General features: G+C 43.3%; 1 long non-coding RNA gene across 2 annotated transcripts in view; it reads left to right on the forward strand.

Annotated features, from left to right (window-relative positions):
• Positions 1-5,897: 5,897 nt before the first annotated feature.
• The window catches only part of LOC141139117 (uncharacterized), a 150,001-nt gene continuing 133,103 nt past the window's right edge, over positions 5,898-22,795 (forward strand). For both annotated transcript variants that reach the window (XR_012243718.1, XR_012243719.1), the window contains exons 1-2: positions 5,898-6,084; positions 17,724-17,803. This is a non-coding gene — a long non-coding RNA (uncharacterized lncRNA). The remainder of the gene's footprint in view (positions 6,085-17,723; positions 17,804-22,795) is intronic.

Below are 22,795 nucleotides of genomic sequence, written 5' to 3' on the forward strand. Positions count from 1 at the left end.
TGAAAGAGCCATGTAAATGTAAACTTGGGTAATCAGTCTTATGAAATATGAATCAGCTCCTCCATTTCCTCCTTCTTGTTAATTCTAGCATATCATTCCCTGGCCAAAGGGACATGTGTGGACCACCAATGACCCGGGATGCACAATCTGGCTGCATTAATCAAATGCATAGCAACAGAATTTTTGTAAGTCTTACTAGAGAGAGAAGTGTGGTGCAATAAATATTGTTCTGGTGTAAAGTCTAATGCCGCGTACACACGAGTGGACTTTACGGCAGACTTTGCCCGGCGGACTTTTCAACGGACTTTACAACGGACTTTCTGAATGAACGGACTTGCCTACACACAATCAACCAAAGTCCGCCGAATTTGTACGTGATGACGTACGACCGGACTTAAATAAGGAAGTTCATAGCCAGTAGCCAATAGCTGCCCTAGCGTGGCTTTTTGTCCGTCAAACAAGCATACAGACGAGCGGACTTTTCGACCGGACTCGAGTCCGTCGGATAGATTTGAAACATGTTTCAAATCTAAGTCTGTCCAACTTTTGAGAAAACAAAGTCCGCTGGAGCCCACACACGATCGAATTGTCTGACGAAATCCGGTACGCCGGACCAAGTCTGCCGTAAAGTCCGCTCGTGTGTACGCGGCATAAGGTATAGGCTGTGACTCACACAATCTTATCATGGACCGTTTTCCAAAACAGATGAATCATTTTGCAGGCCCACCAAATGTGTAGCATTGTACCCACTGGTGATATTTTTAAATGATTGCATTATGGCTAGTTCTGTATGTGTGTTCATTCTGTGTGCTACCTTCAGTCCACTGCCTGGTAGACTTTAAATAAACTAAACTTCTTGTGAAATGTGCATCTGTGTGGACAGGCTTATCTCTCTAGCATCATGTCAGAAGGCTAAAGGCCAGTGTCAAAACCCACTCAGAGCAGGTCAAATGTAGAACAGAAGAAGGACCAGGCCATTGAATCATAAATGGTCTCACAACCATCTCAAACTTATGTCAGACTAATGTAATCAACACAAGCCCTAATACTATATCTGCATAAGCCACAAAGCAGTGCATGAACTGGTTGGGAATATAAAGCTTGATTATTAAAGGCATAGATGGGTATGTGCCTCAATCTACTGGCTAGTAAATTCTAAGAATAAATACCTTAGATCACGCTTGAAGCAAAACATACTCCTGTCCTCTGCACTCTGTGTACTACTTAGCGCTGACCCCTGCGGTACAAGTATCACGTGCAGTACTCAGTTGTTTCTGTCGCAAGTGCACTAATACGGCTACAATCACCTCATCCTTATAGTAAATCAGTCCAATTTATGGAGCTCACTAACTCTAGGGAGGATGCTCTCTTTAAACAGGGTTCTCCTTAGCTAGAGTAAAGGTTAAATGCGAAGAGATTTATTAAGGGCACCCAAGCAATGGAGAGTCCAAATACACTTAATTTAGTTCCCGTTTGAATATTTTATTAAAGAAAAAGGAAAACATACAAAGGAGAAAGACACAGGAGAATTAACCCCAAAATGAGGGGGAAGGAGCAGGATGCACAATAATGCTTCAAAGGGACAGTGACGCAGCCCAAAAGTGCATAAAAGTGGAGTTAAACATTTGACAACTGCAATACAAGGTATATAATAATAAGAACTGTCACTAGTGCCTATTGAGATCACACAATTGCATACCCTCATGACATCTGAACCAATGGTTGGTACCATATAGTATAGGTCACGAGCGATAAAAGACAATGTGCAATGTGAGAAAAGGACACTAATGGACCCAATAATGCAGAAAGGAGAAGGGAGATAAACTACCATTACATAAGTTCAGGGTCGGTGCTACCACTAGGCAGACTAGGCAGCTGCCCAGGGCGCACTGCCGCCTATGTCGCCCGGCCACTGGTGACCCTCTTCCCTCTCTCTGCAGCCAGCAACTATGTCAGTCTCAACACAGCAGGCCCCGCTCCCGAGGCTCTCCGTACAGTGTCAGAGGTGCTGCGGCGGTGGGAGAAGGACTGTGTCTTCTGTGACAGTGTCCTGACTGAATCAAATGGAGGAAGATAAGGAGACATCCCATGTGCTGTGTCGCTGCGTGCCTCTGATCATCAGTGCCAGACTGCCAGTGACCTGTCTATCTGTGTTTCCCACCACATGCGGTCACCAGCTCTGGCTCTCTGCCCAGTGCCGCACGATCCGTTACCCCCGAGAAGGTTGCTCTCCCTCCTGGCCTTGCCTGTCCTCCTGAACAATGGCAGGTGTCAGTGGAGTCACTGGTGGCGCTCCGGGCTTGGTGACAAGTGGAGCCTGCCTGGACTCGAGGCGAGCAGCGCTTGAAATGGTTTGTTCCTTGCACTGGCAGCGGCAGGGTCACGTCGTTGGATGCAGAGAGACTAGAATACATCTGCAGAGGTGAGCCCCAGATAGTCACTTGGTAAGTAAAAGTTTTCACTGTTACTGAAATTGCATAATAATGTTTGTAAAATGTATATACAGATATAGTGTATAATGATCTGCCAATCACTGATTTGTGTGTACCGAGGGGTCCCCCCTACCTCCCTGGTAAGGTTGCATTTGATTGGCACTGATAGGCTGCATTTGATGGGCACTGGTAGGCTGCATTTGATCGGTGCTGGTGAGACTACATTTGATGGGCGCTAGTAGGCTGTATTTGATCAGTGCTGGTGAGACTACATTTGATGGGCACTGGTAGGCTGCATTTGATCGGTGCTGGTGAGACTACATTTGATGGGCGCTAGTAGGCTGTATTTGATCAGTGCTGGTGAGACTACATTTGATGGGCACTGGTAGGCTGCATTTGATCGGTGCTGGTGAGACTACATTTGATGGGCGCTAGTAGGCTGCATTTGATCAGTGCTGGTGAGGCTGCATTTGATCGATGCTGGTGAGGTTGGATTTGATCGGTGCTGGTGAGGCTGCATTTGTTCGATGCTGGTGAGGTTGGATTTGATCGGCGCTGATGAGGCTGCATTTGTTCGATTCTGGTGAGGTTGAATTTAATCAGTGCTGATGAGGTTGCATTTGATGGCGCTAGTAGGCTGCATTTGATCGGTGCTGGTGAGGTTGCATTTGTAGGCTGCATTTGTTCGGTGCTGGTGAGGTTGCATTTGATGGGTGCTAGTAGGCTGCAATTGATCGGTGTTGGTGAGGCTGCATTTGATGGGTGCTGTTAGGCTGCATTTGATGGGTCCTGGTAGCCTGCATTTGATGGGCGCTGGTAGGCTGCATTTGATGGGTGCTGTTAGGCTGCATTTGATGGGCGCTGTTACTAGGGGTGGAGCCAATTTTTGAAAATTCCTTTATTAAAAAAAATTAAAAAACAATGTTCTCCGATGTAGATCCATCTTCAATCAAACACCCACCACACCGCCGGACCCGAAAAAAAAGAAGCCAGTGATGGAGGCAAACTGCCGAATGCCTGCTCCGCCATTTGACAGTTCTTAAAAAGGTATAGGCGGGGCCATCTGACAACATTACCCGGTGGCACCAACCCTTGTGATGTCACCGACCCAGCATGCACTGGGGCGATGATGTCTCAAGGAGGGCGGGGCCATCAGGTCGCCCCACTCCTTACCTATTTAAGAACTGTCATACGGCGGAGCAGGCATTCACCGATTAACCTTCGTCATGGGTGGAGCTTTTTTTTTTCCAGGTCCATCGTTGTGGTGGGTGTCATGATTGACGATGGATCTACATTGGGGGACAATGTTTTTTTATTTTTTTAAATAAAGGAATTGTCAAAAACTGCTTCCTGTCTTTATTTATTTTTGACACTTTTTTTTGGTGAATGAGTAGGGGGTAAATGTACCCCATACTCATTCACATAGTGAGGGGGCCAGGATCCGGAGGCCCCTTTGTTAAAGGCCCCCTGCCCGCAGACCCCCCCAACCACCGCCCAGGGTTTTCAGGAAGAGACCATTTTCCCCATCAACATATTGAGGGCATGTGGCCTGGTATGGTTCGGTTGGGGCGCTCGCTTGTACCCCCCCCTTTCCTGACCAGCTGGGCTGCATGCTCAGATGAGGGTCTGGTATGGATTTTGGGGGGACACCACAATAATTTTTGTGTGGGGTTACCCTTAAAATCCACACTGTTCAGGAGTCATCCAGTCACAGCGTAGCACGGGACAGCCACAGGTCACTATTGAAAAAGAAGTTTCCCCTTTTTCCCAAATTATTCAAGGATTTCCGATCTGCAAAGATTTTCACCTATTTGGATCTACTCAGGGTTTTTAACTTAATCGGGATCTAAGAGGGGATGAATGGAAGATAGAGTTTCTGACACAGCTTAGGCATTTCGAGTACCTTGTAATATTCTTCAGGCTTTGTATCGCCTCCGTTACTTTATACCATTTTGTGAATTACTGTACATCTTTAGAGACTTAATTGAAGTCCTCATAGTTGTGTACTTGGATGGCATCATTTTCCCATTGTCCTTGGAGGTTACAGTGATCACATGGTACAGACAGGGCCAATTACAGCCCATCTGTACCAAGTGATTAGTTGTGATAAATTACATCTTACCACAACAAAAATCACTGAATTAGGCCCTTTTCACATGGGTGGATAGAATTCAGCTTTTAGCTGCGGATAGATCAAGTTATCTACCGCAGCTAAACTCACACAATGCTTTCCTATGGCCCCATTCACACACTGCATTTAAAATGGAACAGTTTTGTTACATGGGGTTTGGTGCGGTTAGAAAAAATGAATTTGACTGCGTCCAGGACCGATTTATTGTAGCTATCTGCACATAACTGCAAGTAATCGCAGTGTACTATTTCTCCTGCAGATAGCAGCGGCAACAAGGAAAGAAATACAACAGGAAGCACATCAGAAATGGCAAGAATGTTCCAACGCAGCTAAACGCAGCTAAACACAGCCACATGTAAACACAGCTAATCGCAAAATACAACTGAAAGTGAATGCTGTGCCAGGATTCTCTGAATTTCAAAATAACAAAACATGCTTTTAACAGCGGAAGAACAGCCGCCCGTGTGAAAGGGGCCTTAATCAGTTTCATTCAGTAAAAATGGTTGCTTATACCAGTAAAATCCATTGGTACTATAAACAGTCATTATGTGTAAAAAAAAATCCTGATCACTTACCCTGAGTAGTACAGTATTCCTATTGTTACACTGTATTGCTCTGGTCAAATTGTTAAAAAAAAAAAAACATAAACAATTTTAAAAATAAAGAAAACAATAATAAAGAAAACAAATTAAAAACATTGGGAAAAAAATTTCAGTATTTTTTTTACTTTTTTTACATACTGTCACCAGTCAGGGTCCCCCACACCTGTTATATGATAACGTTGTACTGCACTAGTGACAGTATGTAAAACAAAAACAAAAAAATTGTGATTTAAAAAAAAAAATTACAACTTCAAAAAACTCATACTTGGACTTTCTACTTTCCAAAAAGGAGTAATTTGGGGATATTTGTACTGTCCTGGTGTTTTTGAGCCTCATGGATATCTATGTCCATAAAGACATGGAGGAGCGATTTTGGGGTGGAGGAACTTGACTGACCTCAACCTTATAGAACACCTTTGAGATGAATTAGACTGCGAGCCAGGCCTTCTTGTCCAACATCAGTGCACAAATGCACTTCTGGAAGAATGGTCAAACATTCCCATAGACACACTCCTAAACCTTGTGGACAGCCTTCCCAGAAGAGTTGAAGCTGTTATAGCTGCAAAGGGTGGGCCAACTCAATATTGAACCCTACGGACTAAGACTGGGATGCCATTAAAGTTCATGTGTGTGTAAAGGCAGGTGTCCCAATACTTTTGACAATACAGTGTATAATGTGTCCCATAAGAAGGTATCCTGTGTTTCCCATATCTAATTTCTCAGTTGTTCCGGTAGTGGATTTCCTGTGCTGGAAGATAAGAATTAAAAAAAAAAAATAACTGTTGCACAATAATTATCCTGACACAACAAAAAACTGTAGCGCTGTCTCATCAGAAACTGTAAATGTTTGTAACCGTTCTTGTAATTTTACATAGTATTAGAGGAAGATTCCCTATGGTAGAATGCTATTCTTTCTTAGGTATGTTGTAGTAGTAGCAATAATGATGATAATAATAATAATACTAATAATACTAATAACACTAATAATCATAATAATATAACTAATAACACTAATAATAATAATACTAATAACACTTACAGCATAATACTAATAACACTAATAATTATAATAATAATAGTAATTATAAGAATAACAATATTAATAATAATGCTAAAAATAAAACTACCTTATTTGGAACGATCACATTACAGCAATTGCTGATTCAGTACTCTTTGATTGTCCTAAATATTTTTCTGTACATTCTGTCTGATCACGTAGTTTAGGAATCCAGATCATTTTTTGTAAATCAGATGATTCTCCATATGTATCTTCAGTAGATGAACATACACAAGACACTAATCACACAATTTGTTTAGTTTTTAAATCGACGCACTCACCAACAATTACTTGTTTAATTTTTTTATGTTGTGCTGTTTCTACTGACAGTAGCAACACAAATGTATATTTTGATCTAAGTTTTTATTTATGGTCTCAAACCTTTTTTTTTGTACTATCGGGTAATGTGTATACTTGTTAACCACTTCAGCCCCGGAAGGATTTACCCCCTTCCTGACCAGAGCGTTCTTTGCGATTCGGCACTGCGTCGCTTTAATTGACAATTGCGCGGTCGTGCGACGTGGCTCCGAAACAAAATTGACGTCCTTTTTTTCCCACCAATAGAGCTTTCTTTTGGTGGTATTTGATCACCTCTGCGATTTTTATTTTTTGCGCCATAAACAAAATAAGAACGACAATTTTGAAAAAAACGCATTATTTTTTACATTTTGCTATAATAATTATCCCCAAAAATTATCTAAAAAAAACATTTTTTATCCTCAGTTTAGGCCGATATATATTGTTCTACATATTTTTGGTAAAAAAAAAAAAAATCGCAATAAGCGTTTATTGATTTGTTTGCGCAAAATTGATAGCATTTACAAAATAGTGGATAGTTTTATGGCATTTTTATTAATAATTTTTTTTTTTACTAGTAATGGTGGCGATCAGCGATTTTTATTGTGACTGCGACGTTATGGCGGACATTTTTTACACATTTTTGGGACCATTGTCATTTATACTGCAATCAGTGCTATAAAAATGCACTGATTACTGTGTAAATGACACTAGCAGTGAAGGGGTTAACCACTAGGGGGCGGGGAGGGGTTAAGTGTGTCCTAGGGGAGTGATTTCTAACTGTCAGGGGGATGGGCTAGTGTGTGACGTCACTGATCTCTGCTCCAATGACAGGGAGCAGAGATCAGTGACACTGTCACTAGGCAGAACGGGGAGATGCTGTTTACAACGGCATCTCCCCGTTCGTCCTCTCCGTGAGGCGATCGCGGGTACCCCCCGCGGCGATCGAGTCCGCGGGACCCGCGACCCGACTCACGGAGACCGCGGTAGGCGCGCGTGCACACGGCGGCAAATTCAAAGTAACGTACGGGTACATTACTTTGCGCAGCCGTGCCATTCTGCCGACGTAAAAGCACAGGAGCCGGTCGGGAACCGGTTAAAGACAGTCCATTTCAGATAAGGTTCACATGCAGTGTCTGCTGTGTAAATAAAAGGAAAGCTGGCATTCATTTTTTTTTTCAATCTGACAGCAGGGGATTTTATATTAGTAATATGGCAGGCAGTGCTGGGACAAGGTCCCCCAGCACCCAGGGCGAACTTTTCAAACTGCGCCCCCCCCCCCCAATCATCTTGCCTACACATGATCATTATACCTACAATTGGAGTGTAGAAGTCAGGATTGGATAAATTACAAAGTGCAAGGAGCACAAAGAAATGTGAGTGCAGGAGTCAGGAACAGGGTTATTTTTAAAATAATAAATTGGGCCCTGCTTCTAGAGGATGTGGCTTTCACTGTGCTGGCTATTGGGTGAGGCTTAAAGGGATGCGCAGTGCAAGGGTTCAGTAGCAAGTGATGCAGATTTCAGGGGTCAGTAGTGATGCAGAGTTCAGATCTTTATGACTGTGGAAGGGGGGTATTCAGAAGATCCAGGGCCGTCTTTAATATTGATTGGACCCTGGGCAAAACTTTTCTTGGGGCCCCCCCTCGATGCAGTTTCACTCTCCACCTGCTCTGAGACATACAATAAATAGCAGCTAGACTCAAAATCAGCTTACTGATCTAGATCAGGCAGCGATTGGTTGCCAGAGGTTACAGTGTATCATTACCGCTCACTGACTGGTTGCTAGAGGTTAAAGCACACATTACGGCTCACTGATTAGTTGTTAGAGGTTACAGCAAATGATTTCTGCTTGTTGATTGGTTGCTAGAGGTTACTGTGGATATGACCTCAGGGGGGCATGATACATATCAATGCTGCCAGCCAAGGCTATTTACATATGAATGTCGCCGCTATTTACATATGAATGTAATTTACATGTAAACACAGGGTCTGTCAGGTGAGTCATCTGTATACAACTGTAGGGCAGAGCTGGGCAGCATTTGTAGCAGCACTTCACACTGAGTTATTGGGACACAGCACGGGACTAAAACCTCGAGGGACGAGGGAATTTTAATCAGGATAGTTGGCAAGTATGAAGCAGCTGCTTTGGGCCCCACAAAAATGGCAGGGCCCAGGGCAGCTGCCCCTTTTGCCCTGCCTTAAAGACGGCCCTGAGAAAATCCAAATGTTTTTAGGGTCGGGAGGGTCTACTTTAAAGTACTTTTGCTGTTTTTGTTCAGAGTATCTACAATACTTTAGTGTGCATGAACTGGGGAGTGGTTCAGAAATATTAACCTGAAAAACAAAAATGTAATATATTGCAGCTTACCAATCATTAGATGTGGTGGCTGCATTTGTTTTCTTTTTTTTTTAAGGCTTTAGGCCTCCACTCTGGATAAAGGAGCACAGGGGGCACAGCAGACAGCAGCACTATCAGTCCGGGGGGAGGGGAGTGTTCATTTATCTAACAGATTTAAATACACTAACCAATTGAAGTAAAACTCCAGTTCACACTTTATAATTTACTGTAACAAATGTTTTCCCCATTTTTAGTAAAAAAATTTCACCTAAATATATACTGACCATTGTAAGCACCCCCCTGTCAGTGGTAAATGGTTTGTCTCATCTCTGTATCTGCAAGTGAGCTTGTTCTTTTGAAAAACAGCAGATTTGCTGGCTGGATCACCAGATAAAAACAAAAGAAAGCCTAAAAAAAGAAAACAAATGCAGCCATCACATCTAGGAATTGGTAACCTGCAATATAATAAATGTTTGTTTATGGGTTTAATGCCGCTTTAATGTCTATTCCACACTTGTGACCATGTTGCTGGTGACAGGTTTGCTATTGAGAGCAGAGAAAGTCATCACCTGACATTGCTACCATCCTGACAGGCTAGTCCTGCTGCTGGCTAGTTGACACCAACAACTGGATCATAAGGCCCCTTTCACACTGGGGAGGTAGGGGCGTCGGCGGTAAAACGGAGCAATTTTTAGCGCTGCTTTACCGTCGTTTTAGCGGCGGTATTCGGCTGCTAGCGGTGCGGTTTTAACCCCCGCTGGAGGCTGAAAAAGGGTTAAAACCGCTTGCATAGCGCCGCTATCCTATTGATTTCAATGGGCAGGAGCTGTTTAGGAGCGGTGAATACACCGCTCCAAAGATGCTGTTTGCAGGAGTTTTTTTTCCTCTCCTGCCAGCACACCACTTCAGTGTGAAAGCCCTCGGTCGAATCCCAGGTATGGCCTGTGATAGGAAAGCTGTAGAAATGCATGGACAGTCTCTAAGAAAGATCCCACTGAGATTCGAACTCGGATCAATGGATTCAGAGTCCAGAGTGCTAACCATTACACCATGGAAACTCTGGCACAGAAGTTGTCTCTGTACTCAGATATCCACAAGTTTCCTTTCTGGTGCATCTGTATGTCAGCATGCGCGTCGGTTAATCTGTGTCCCCTTTCATCTCATAGGATCTACTAGTCTACTATATTTTCCCTAGACCATCTACCCACACTTTTCCATTTAGACTTGGTCAACCAAGGGCCAGGAACTTAGACGCTGCCTTACCGAGGTCTCTGGGGTCAAACCTGGGATTTTGCAGGATGGTGCCAATGACCATGCGATAAGGAGCTTGTTGAAAAATAGAGTAGAGAGGGAGCTTGTTGAAAAGTTTGAAGATAATTAATGGAAACAAAAGAAATAAAAATACCCCAGCGTAAAATTCCATACATGCTTTAAAGCATCTCTGTCCCCTCCCTCTCTCCCTCTCTGAAGTGGAAAATGTGACCCTGGGCAGAAACCCTTTAGACTTGGCGTTGATCAGGGTCACCATAAGATGAATTTCTAGAATCCCCATGTTGTGCAAATCTGACCAAAAAAGGCCCCTCTTGAAAGACCTTTGAATTGAGCGTAGCTGGTGAGGTATGTGGGTACAAAAGGACACGCATCTCCCCGTCGGGGAAACGAACCCCAATTTCCCACATGACAGGTGGGGAGACTTTCCACTATACTAACGAGGACCACTTAGTTGCTGAGGCTATCGTCACCTCCCTTGAGTTGAGCGTAGCCGATGAAGTGTGTGAAAAATTAAAACTCATCGCCCTGTTGGGAGATCGAATCCCGGGTATGTCCCGTAATAAGAAAGCCGTAGAAATGCATGGACAGTCTCTAAGAAAGGTCCCACCGAGATTTGAACTCGGATTCAAACTCCAGAGTGCTAACCATTACACTATGGAACCTCTGGCACCAACGTTGTCTCTGTACTCAGATATCCACAAGTTTCCTTTCTGGTGCATCTGTATGTCAGCATGCGCGTTGGTTAATCTGTGTCCCCTTTAATCTCATAGGATCTACTAGTCTACTATATTTTCCCTAGACTATCTACCCGCACTTTTCCATTTAGACTTGGTCAACCAAGGGCCAGGAACTTAGACACTGCCTTACCGAGTTGAGCGTAGCTGGTGAGGTATGTGGGTACAAAAGGACGCGCATCTCCCCGTCGGGCAATCGAACCCTGGTCTCCTGCGTGACAGGCGGGGATACTTTCCACTATACTAACGAGGACCACGTGGTGGCCAGGGCCACCGTCACTTTCTTCACACTGGAGAAACAGTAGCGGCAGTTTTAGGTTGGTTTGCAGGCGCTATATAACACCTGCAAACCGCCCCAGTGTGAAAGGGGCCTTATTGTGACATAATGTACTTCAAGTCTGGTTTGCTAGGAGTTGGGTAATCCTGACAGTTTTATCTGTTACTATATCCCTGGTAGTTCCTAGGCCAAGTTAGAACATACTGTTCATCACAAGCCTATGGAAAACAGGATCTACCATACCACACTTCAGCACACCTCTACTTTCTGCTCGCCTATTCCAAGTGGACCTGGGAAAGGTAACAAGGAGATCACACTCTGACATGGGGGACTCTGATTCCCAACGAGGTTTATGGCAAATAATGTGTTTGTACAGCTGGAATCTCCCAGCGCTGCCCCAGTCTGCACATACACAGAGCTCTGTACTTAGACCTCAGGACTTCTCCTCCATCTCTGCTGACAATGTGGAAGGAGGGGGGGGGCTGTTAGAGCAGCTCTGTACCTTTTCCTGTGCTTGCACTGAGCTGTAATTTAGAGGCAGGGTATGAATGTAGCAGGGCACACTGACAGAGAGATCAGGGGAGCTGACAGCCATGTTTACACATACAGAGCACAGAGGAAAGAAACTTACATTTTGGCTGGGTTCCTTACATGGCAGCAAGGGATGGGGGCCATCTAACACTGTGCTCCATAACCACTGTATCGCTCTTTGCTGCAGCTACAAGTGTCACTCACAGATGCAGCAAAGACATGGAATGGAGATTCTGCACACTTCACACTTTGTAGAACACTGAAAACTCCCTGCATATCACACCTTATTAAACAGGTTTACTTTTTTTTTTTCTTTTTTACGTTTAGTGCAGAGTCCAGCAGGTTTACAGCACAGCCAGATAGAGTTTAGATTTCAGAATAGATCAGGATTCACAGTTGCAGAAGACAAAAACTATCCATCAATCCACTCACATCTTCACTCTGCCCTGTGCTGAGCTCTGATGTCTGCAGTGCTGAGCAGGAAGCAGTGATCGGGGCTGCAGTTTAGTGTTATGTTCTTGCTCCGCCCCCTGTAGAGAAGCTCTTCCTGTGACAGCCCCGATGGAGCTGGCCAGACTGAGAGGAACTCGAGCCCGGCCTGGGAGAGAGCGTCCCTCTAGCTTCTGAGATAGGACATGGATGTCACTCAGTGACAGTCACTGTACAGAGGAGGCAGCCAATGGGTGTGGTTGCATCGTTAGCCCCGCTTCTGGGCAGACTGTAGCAGCAACAGAGGATGCAGCATAGAGCGGTGTGAAAGCCTGACTATTCTGTGATTCTTATTACTGGCAACCCGCCGCCCCTCCCACGCTCCGCCCAGGGCAGCCACCCCTCCCGCCCCCCCTTGTACCGGCCCTGATGGCAGGTGGTCCAACGTTCTGGTAGTCCCAAGGAGTCTCAGGGATATCCAGAGGTGTAATTCTATGGTAGCATATTCTGAAGTGGCCAGCAGATGAAAGCCACAACTCTCCTGGTTACTGGGAAGATAGCTAGGCTGTCTGAGACAGCATGGAAGCCGAACCCAGGAAGTGACGTCAATGGGAAGGGACCAACAACCAGCATGGACAGCAAACCGTAAGTGATGTCTTCAACATGCGACGTGTTTCGGAACAGCTAATTGATTCCTTCCTTAAGCAATGACTCTTTGCTTGAAGAATCATCTTCATCTTTAATCTATCTGTCGGCCACTTCAGAATATGCTACCATAGAATTACACGTGCGGATATCACTGAGACTCCTTGGGACTACCAGAACGCCGAACCACCTGTAATCAAGGTCCTTCAAGGTTCTGTTCTTGGACCTCTCCTATTCTCGATCTATACCTCCACCCTGGGTCAGTTAATAGCCTTCCATGGCTTCCAATACCACCTTTACACCAATGACACTTAAATGTATCTCTCTACTCATCAGCTCACTTCTTCAGTCTCCTCAGGTGTCACAAATTTACTAACAGATATAATCTGTAGCACCCTCTAGTGTGCTAGAAGGATAGTACAGGTTTTTTTTTGAGAGTAGGTAAATTTCCAGGGTGTGTTTTTTGTGATCTGGGTTGGGAGTGACCTAGAATAGAGCTGGGTGACTCGCAGGTGGTGTCACTAGAACCTCCCACTTCTTTTCAGAATCTTCTAATGCTTTCTGAAAAGAGAGGTGGAGAGTGGAGGTGGAGTCACCTGGGGTATTCTGAGGAGCCCTGACCAATCCCCAATCTGGATTGGCAGGGGCCAGGCCTCCTTAAATACCCAGGTTCAGCCCAGCTGGGGAGGAGTTGATCGAGTTGAAGATGGAGATGGAGTGTTAGGCTGTCGGGGCCTTTGAGGGAGCTACCCAGTCTGGGGGGAGGGGGTGACCTTGGGCCTGGGCTTGGGTGCGGACGGACCCTCTTACACAGAGGTGCTCTGGTCAGGAGGCACAGGAGGAGCAAGAGAGGACAGTGGGAGAACACTGCCAGGCAAGTCTCCAGGAGCTCCACAGAGGCAGCCAGGAGGGCTGATGAGTGTTCACACTGTTGGGAGATCTAGGAGGCACGCCTGAGAGGACTGAGATGCAGCAGTTTGGGATGGGTGCAGAGCCAGTCTGGAGGATGGTGGTGGCACAGGCAGTGGAAAGGGGCAGCTGCAGCCAGGAGGGCTGGCAAGGCCTGAAGAGGTGGTGCTGGGAGCAGTAGCCACAGGGATAGCTAGCACTGGAACTTTACATTTTGCTACACCATAGGGGCCCATGGTCCCTGCCTGTAAAGGGGGTCTGCTTTAGGCCTGGCTAAGCTGTCAAGCCTACAGTGCTAGCTAGTCCAGGAAATACAGCAAGTAATGTGCTGGAGGAGTGAGGAGCGACAATCTGCAAGAAAGAAAGCGCAGGAGGAGAAGAGGAGATTGTATATACTGTGGTGTATATAGTAGTCCCAACTTTGACTGTTGATTACTTGGGCACCTCATAAGTTTCCTATCCCCCATCCAAGTTAAATTCCCCTCAATAAAACATAAAAAACAAGTGCAAGGACTGCTTTCATGTCTCTGTGCGAGTAAGGAGTATGTGCCTGGCTGGGCAGGGTGACAGACGGACCACTACATTCAGCAGCCCCTATGGGGTACCGCTACATATCATTCTGGATGTCACCCACTTCCTCAGACTCAATCTATCCATAACCAAGCTCATAATTGTTCCTCCTCCACATGCCCCTTCCCCTCATCTCTCTGTCAAGATCGATGGCACAAGCATCAACCCATCCCCGTGTGCCAAGGTTCTGGGTGTATTCCTGGACTCTGATCTATCCTTTAGGCCCCACATCCAATCACTGTCCAAATATTGGCACCTCAACCTCCCCAACATCTGCAAAATATGCCCCTCCCTAACCAATGGCACCACAAAGCTCCTAGTTCACTCCCTGCCATCTCTCACCTCCACTACAGCAACTCCCTCCTCATTGGCTTACATCTACATAGTCTATCCCCCTTCAATACATCATGAATGCTGCTTCCAGACTCATCCACCTTACCAATCGCTCTGTGTCTGCTACTCCTCTCTATCAATCCCTCCACTGGCTTTCATTCAACCCACCCTCCCAACAAATTCAGTTCAAAACAACTTGCAAAGCCATCCACAACTCTGCCCCCCAGCTACATCACTAACTTAACTCCTAAATAAAAAACCTACTCGTTCGCCTTGCTCCTCCAAAGACCTCCTGCTCTCTAGCTCCCTCGTCACCTCCTCCCATGCTCACCTCCAGGACTTCTCCCGAGCCTCTCCCATCCTATGGAACTCCCTACCCCAATCTGAGTATCTTCTACTTTTAGACAATTCTTGTAAACCCTCCTCTTCAGAGAAGCCTATCCTGCCCACACCTAACATCTGTACTTTTATTTTCTCCATCAGATCATCCTCACAGTTATTATCTTTTGTATCACTTGACCCTCCCTTTTAGATTGTAAGCTCTAACAAGCAGGGCCCTCTGATTCCTCCTGTATTGAATTGTATTGTAACTGTACTGTCTGCCCTCATGTTGTTGGCACTATATAAATATTGTATTACAATAATAATAATACCAAAAATGTGTTTATATATTTTTTTATTTATTTGATATAATTATTTTTTTACACTTTATTTTTTAATTTTTATTGCTATCACAAGGGGGTGAACAAGCATGGACAGATGAAAGATAGTTATTATGGAGGCACTGAGGGTCTAGCTGTATCCTTGGCCACACTAGCTGAGCTGTGACCCCGAAAGTGACGTAATACATGTTGTGCTTCCAGGGTCATTAGTCACAGGAGGGATCAGGGAACATGTGATCACTTTCAGAGCCCCATAGAAGTGATCGAGCAGATCAAAATCCCTTTTATTGAAAAGCCCTTCACTCCTAAAGGCTCCTAAAGCCACCACCAAGCTCACAGCTTGATTTACCTTCTTGTCTACCATGACATTTTTAAATGTATCTTGGTAGATAAGTGGCAAAAGATATTTACCTTTACTTACTGTCCTGCTAACAATGTTTTATCAGACACAAAGTAAGGGAAAGTCTGCAACAAGGACTCAGATAGCAATTGAAAGGTTTTTCTTTAGTAGAATAGGCTGGAATCATTTACAACTGTTTTTTTCTGTTCATGTCCCTGTTGCAGATTTTTCCTCACTTATTTCCGATGAAATCTGGAGACAGCATCCCAAAATCAGGGATGGACACTTTTATTCTGAGGACAACATTCTAAAATCAGGTGTGTCTGGTCATACTATTGTAAGCTGGGCAAAGTGGAAAGCAATGACATCAAGTCTCTGGCCTTGCTTGATACAGAAAAACAATCGATTCTGTAGGTTGGGGCTATATGCTCTGTTATATAAACACACTAGTATAATCAATTAACATTTGACGTGCCCTATCCATTCCTTTTAGTTACAGTACCTTGCAAAAGTATTCACCCCCCTTGGCTTTTTAGCTATTTTGTTACATTACAGCCTTTAGTTTAAATGTTTTTTTAATCTGAATTATATGTGATGGATCAGAACACAATAGTCTAAGTTGGTGAAGTAAAATTAGAAACATATACACACAAAACTATTTTTCAGAAATAAAAAACTGTTAATTGGCATGTGCATATGTATTCACCCCCTTTGTTATGAAGCCCATAAAAAGCTGAAACCAATTACCTTCAGAAGTCACATAATTAGTGAAATAATGTCCACCTGTGTGCAATCTAAGTGTCACATGATCTGTCATTACATATACACACCTTTTTGAAAGGCCCCAGAGGCTGCAACACCTAAGCAAGAGGCGCCACTAACCAAACACTGCCATGAAGACCAAGGAACTCTCCAAACAAGTAAGGGACAATGTTGTTGAGAAGTACAAGTCAGGGTTAGGTTATAAACAAATATCCAAATCTTTGATGATCCCTAGGAGCACCATCAAATCTATCATAACCAAATGGAGCTAACATGGCACAACAGTAAACCTGCCAAGAGACAGTCACACACCAAAACTCACGGACCGGGCAAGGAGGGCATTAATCAGAGAGGCAGCACAGAGACCTAAGGTAACCCTGGAGGAGCTGCAGAGTTCCACAGCAGAGACTGGAGTATCTGTACATAGGATGACAATAAGCCGTACGCTCAATAGAGTTGGGCTTTATGGCAGAGTGGTCAGAAGAAAGCCATTACTTTCAGCAAAAAACAAAATGGCACGTTTTGAGATTGCGAAAAGGCATGTGGGAGACTCCCAAAATGTATGGAGGAAGGTGCTCTGGTCTGATGAGACTAAAGTTGAACTTTTTGGCCATCAAAGAAAACGCTATATCTGGCGCAAACCCAACACATCACATCACCCAAAGAACACCATCCCTACAGTGAAACATGGTGGTGGCAGCATCATGGTGTGGGGATGTTTTTCAGCAGTCGAGACTGGGAAACTGGTCAGAGTTAAGGGAAAGATGGATGGTGCTAATTACAGGGATATTCTTGAGCAAAACCTGTACCACTCTGTGTGTGATTTGAGGCTAGGACGGAGGTTCATCTTCCAGCAGGACAATGACCCCAAACACACTGCTAAAGCAACACTTGAGTGGTTTAAGGGGAAACATGTAAATGTGTTGGAATGGCCTAGTCAAAGCCCAGACCTCAATCCAATAGAAAATCTGTGGTCAGACTTAAAGATTGCTGTTCACAAGCGCAAACCATCCAACTTGAAAGAGCTGGAGCAGTTTTGCAAGGAGGAATGGGCAAAAATCCCAGTGGTAAGATGTGGCAAGCTCATAGAGACTTATCCAAAGCGACTTGGAGTTGTGATAGCCACAAAAGGTATTGACTTTAGAGGGGTGAATAGTTATGCACATTGACTTTTTCTGGTAGTTTGTCCTATTTGTTGTTTGCTTCACAATAAAAAAAAAAAAAAGTTGTGAGGCAACAAAACACAAAAAAATGACAAGGGGGGGTGAATACTTTTGCATGTCACTGTATGTAAAATCTCTCCAGCAGGGACTCAGAAAAAAGCACATTTTTAATAGAATTGATGGATTTGGACTTTCAAAGATAAAGGTTTTGATTGTTTTCTGTATGTATACCTTTAGGTGTATCCGCAGCATCATAAGAATGATATTTCTACAGTCTGCTGCCCTCTTGTGGACCTTCTTTGGAGTTACTGCCGAATGTAAGAACCAAGTATAATATACAGTACAGCTATCATTATAGTGACTTTGTCACCACCACAAAGTCATAAGAAAGACCTTTTCTTACCTTTCTGATGGCCCATGTCTTGATACACTTCATTGTTACCTCTCCCCGGCTTCTGTAGGTATTCAACCCTTCTGTGTAAGTTGAATACTTATGCAATGGGCCTGTCTATTACTCTTTGTTGAGAAAGTTGTTCTTATTGTTACTTGTGGGATATTTATTAGTTTATCAAGTATGTTAGAGGGATACAGGTGCTATATTGGTATATTTATTTAACGGTAACTTGTGGGCTTAGTGTTGTAACTTTGTCTTTTTTTGTTGCTATTTGTTTATATTTATCTTTTTTTTTATATTTTTAGTTCTTTTATTTGCACGACAGTATGTCTCTGTGCTATTCTGTAATTGTAAAGAAAAAAATCTCTAAATAAAATTTGTAAATAAATACTAATGCGCAAACCACCAAAAGCAAGATAAAATCAAATCTAAATACAGTAGCTGCCAACAAAATAGGTGTTCACACACATAAACAAATTAATATAAAAGAGAATGCGGCACTTACTAAACCTCAAGGGTAAACTACAACTAATTAAAGCAGCTAAAGATAGCTCTAGAGAACAAATAACCACTGAAAGTGACTGTGCAAAAAAATGTGCAAATAGTGCAAAAATAAAAACTACAACTAATTAAAGCAGCTAAAGATAGCTCTAGAGAACAAATAACCACTGAAAGTGACTGTGCAAAAAAATGTGCAAATAGTGCAAAAATAACAGCTATGGTAAACAATGTGCAAGCTAATGATACAATCTCGCAAACAGCAAATATAAGTGCATAAAACAATTATGCAGTGATTGTGCAAAATAGGCCAAATATAGTTAAAAATAACAATTCAGGACTTTCAATAGTGCAAGCAAATTCTTGTGCAAGTAAAAACAAAGTCCAATGTGTAACAAAACAGTCTTTTAAGAAGTGCAATAAATCCAAATAAAGTGCTGAATCCCAATGTGCACGACTGTTCATCCAATATATCCAAGTGCATGTGCCACATTCCAATTAGCATACTCCATCCAATGTGAGTGATACCGTTTCCCCCAGCCTCTCACCTCATATATCAAGTAAGCAAGCCAAACTTGGACGATCCACACTGACCGATCAGTTTCTGGCAGATCGATTCCCCCGGTCACTCAGGAACAGTCAAGCTCTCAGGCTGGCAGCGCTCAGTGACATAAAAAAGCAAGAGGAGGGCTCCATGGTGTAGTATTTAACCAACACTTTAATAAAAAAAATAGTAGTAAATTACAGTAGAAGTAACGAACAAACAGCATGTAAACAGGACAGACTTCCGATCTCGGCCGCGACCGGAAGTGACGTCACCGCAGCTCTTTTCTCTGATGCGTTGCGTCACTGTCCACATGACTTTTTCAAAGGGTTTAGAGCCGTTGTTCTGCTGAGAAAGTCCCGCTTGGCGGATAAGGACCCCCCTCTACTGCAAAGGTGCTGTGCCTGCGCAGTAGGATCCGGCGGAAATAGGCAAAGATAAATAGGGGAAAATCAGCTTCGCTTCGCTCGCCACGCTTCGGGCACGGCCTCGCTTCGCTCGGCTCTTTTAGATTCCCCCTCTAGGTCCACTTGCATGGTGGGGAAGGAATCTGGACCCAGGGCGCAGGCGCCGTGTACAGCTGATTGTAGATTTTGATGTTCGGCTATCTCCGGCGGCTGCTAGTAGTTCGTACTGCGCAGGCACTGAGCCTGCGCAGTACAGGGGGGAACTTATCCGGCGAGGGAACTTTCCCGGCAAGACACCGTGAGTGTGGAGGTGACTTATATAGTGAATCGCAGTCATGGAAACCAACATTACAATAACCTACTAGAATATTTATCCAAATTCCTAAATGTTCCTATACCTCATCATCTAAAGAAAGAATCTAAGTATTTTCTTAAAAATATAATTAAAATTCATCACTGAAGGACAAAATTTACATAAGAACATGGTCCCTATTGAGAAATCATTCACAGCGCTCCATCTAGTGGCCAGTTATATAATAACATTCCTCGAAACAGGAGGAACAGCAGGGGCTTCACATGAATAAATATCTGGTGACATCTAGTGGATAATTACAAGGATGCGATCCACACTATAGAATGATACTCTGTGCAAGATAAATGATCATGATTCCTTTTAACTATAGGGAAGCCAATTTAATGGCCAGTTAAAAATTACTCCTCAACAACTGGGGAAAAAAAACACAGCGGGGCCATCTAATGGTTAAATAAGTAACTGCCAATTGTGACAATAATAATTGTAATAGGTTAAAATTATGTTAAAATGCAATGCATTGTGTCGAAGGATGCATACCTCAGTACAGGGAATGCATCATAGTAATGGACAATAAATAGATAAAAATATTTAAAATATATAAAGCCCCAGCATCTATTAAACATCAATTTAAAAATATATGAAACAAAGAGAATAAAAATCAATAATTGGAGATAAAACAATTTAGGTCAAATTCCACATCGTGTCCTAGTGGTACTAAAGTAAGGAGCTCATGTATCCATTGAGATTCTGCCTGGCTAAGTTTTATGATTTTATTATCCCCCCCTCCAGTGAGGTTTATACTTTTCTATCCCCCATACTAGTAGGGAGGAGGGGTCTCTGTTGTGATACTGATCATAATGCCTGGAAAGACTATGCTTTGGAAATCCATTTTTTATGTTTTGTGTATGTTCTCTAATGCCCTGTATACACGGTCGGATTTTCCGATGGAAAAAGTACGTTCGGATTGTGTTGTCGGAAATTCCATTGTGTGTGGGCTCCATCTGACTTTTTCCGTCGGAATTTCTGACACACAAAGTTTGAGAGCAGGATATAAAATTTTCCGACAACAAAATCCGATCAGTTAAATTCCAATCGTGTGTGCACAAATCCGACGCACAAAGTGCCACACATGCTCAGAATATATTAAGAGACGAAATCTCTTGGCTACTGTCCCGTTTATAGTCCCGACGTACGTGTTTTATGTCACCACGTTCAGAACGATCGGATTTTCTGAAAACTTTGTGCAACCATGTGTATGCAAGAAAAGTTTGAGCCAACATCCGTCGGAAAAAAAAAAAACATGGATTTTGTTGTTTGAATGTCCGATCAGTGTCCGATCGTGTGTACAGGGCATTAGTCTTTTCCAAAGCTCCCTTTTAGTTCTTCCAACATATTGTATCCGACAAGGACATTCAAGAAGATAGACCACCCCTTCCGTCTTACATGAGATGAAATCTTTAATCTGACACTCTTTCCGGGTGACTGCTGATCTCAAACTCATTTTTTTCTATTTGCTCTCTTTCGTGTGTCTACAGGTGTAACAGGCTTTCCCTTCAAAAAATATAAAATTCCTTTGGGCAGGTGGTTCCAACACATTTTTCCCAATGAGATCTCTGAGGATTGGGGCCCTCCGATAAATAAATGTAGTTTTTTCAGGTAACACGACTCCCAGATGTCGGTCGGCTTTTATGATGTTCCAGTACTTTTTGCATATTTTCTCGATCTGTTTGTGCTGGATATTATAATCCATTACCAGTGGGACACCATTCATACATTCTTTAATCTTAACTGAATCTTGTATCAGTGTTTCCCTATCTACGGCGGAACATCCTTTATTTTTTCTTTGTTGGTACAAAGTTTGCACAAACCTTTCACCAATGAATTCTGCTTGTTCGAGGAACACCTCCTTCTTTGTGCAATTTCTCCTTAGCCTAATCAGTTGGCCTTTGGGTATGTTATCCAACCATGGAGCGTAATGACAGCTATCTAATGGGAAGTAGCTATTCCTGTCCACCGACTTGAAATGTATTTGTGTCACCAAACTTCCATTCTCTTTTGAAATCTCCAAATCTAGAAAATTAATTTTCTCATCACTTATTTCCCCAGGTTAATTCGATATTTTTATTGTTCGTGTTCAGATCAAAACCAAAATCTATCAGACTTTCTCTGTCCCCTGCCCAGATTACGATGATATTATCAATAAATCATTTGAATAGCAGGAGTTGCTGTGCTTTGTTATATAGGGCTTCCTTCTCCCATTCTGCCATATATAGATTGGCCACACTGGGTGCGTATTTAGCACCCATTGCTATACCACAGATCTGTTTGTAGTAAATTTTCTCATACCAAAAATAATTGTGGTCCAAACTGTATTTCAGGCAATTGACGAGAAATTTCCTTTGCTTACGCTTCAGTCCACTGAGTTCTCTTAGAGCCCATTCAGTTGCCTGTATTGCCTCTTCAAGATTAATGATCGTATATAATGACTAGGGATGCGCCCGATGTTCGAGATGAACGTAAGTTTGACTCGAACATCGGGTGTTCGCCGAATAGCGAACAATTTAGGGTGTTCACAGCAAATTTGAAAGCCGCCGAACACCCTTTAAAAGTCTATGGGAGAAATCAAAAGTGCTAATTTTAAAGGCTTATATGCATGATATTATCATAAAAAGTGTTTGGGGACCTGGGTCCTGCCCCAGGGGACATGGATTAATGCAAAAAAAAGTTTCAAATACGGCCGTTTTTTCGGGAGCAGTGATTTTAATAATGCTTAAAGTGAAACAAAAAAAGTGAAATATTCCTTTAAATTTCGTACCTGGGGGGTGTCTATAGTATGCCTGCAAAGTGGCGCATGTTTCCCGTGTTTACAACAATCCCTACACAAAATGACATTTCTAAAAGGAAAAAAAGTCATTTAAAAGTACTTGCAGATATAATGAATTGTCGGTCCCTGCAATACACATAAAAGTCATTTTAAAAAAGGCATGGGATTCCCCCACAGTCTATTACCAGGCCCTTTGGGTCTGGTATGAATATTAAGTGGAACCCCGTACCACAATTAAAAAAAAAAAAATTGCGTGGGGGTCCCCCCAAATTCCATACCAGGCCCTTCAGGTCTGGTATGGATATTAAGGGGAACCCCGCGCCAAATTT

Source organism: Aquarana catesbeiana, linkage group LG04, assembly GCF_042186555.1.
Source record: "Aquarana catesbeiana isolate 2022-GZ linkage group LG04, ASM4218655v1, whole genome shotgun sequence".
NCBI classification, from domain to species: Eukaryota; Metazoa; Chordata; class Amphibia; order Anura; family Ranidae; genus Aquarana; species Aquarana catesbeiana.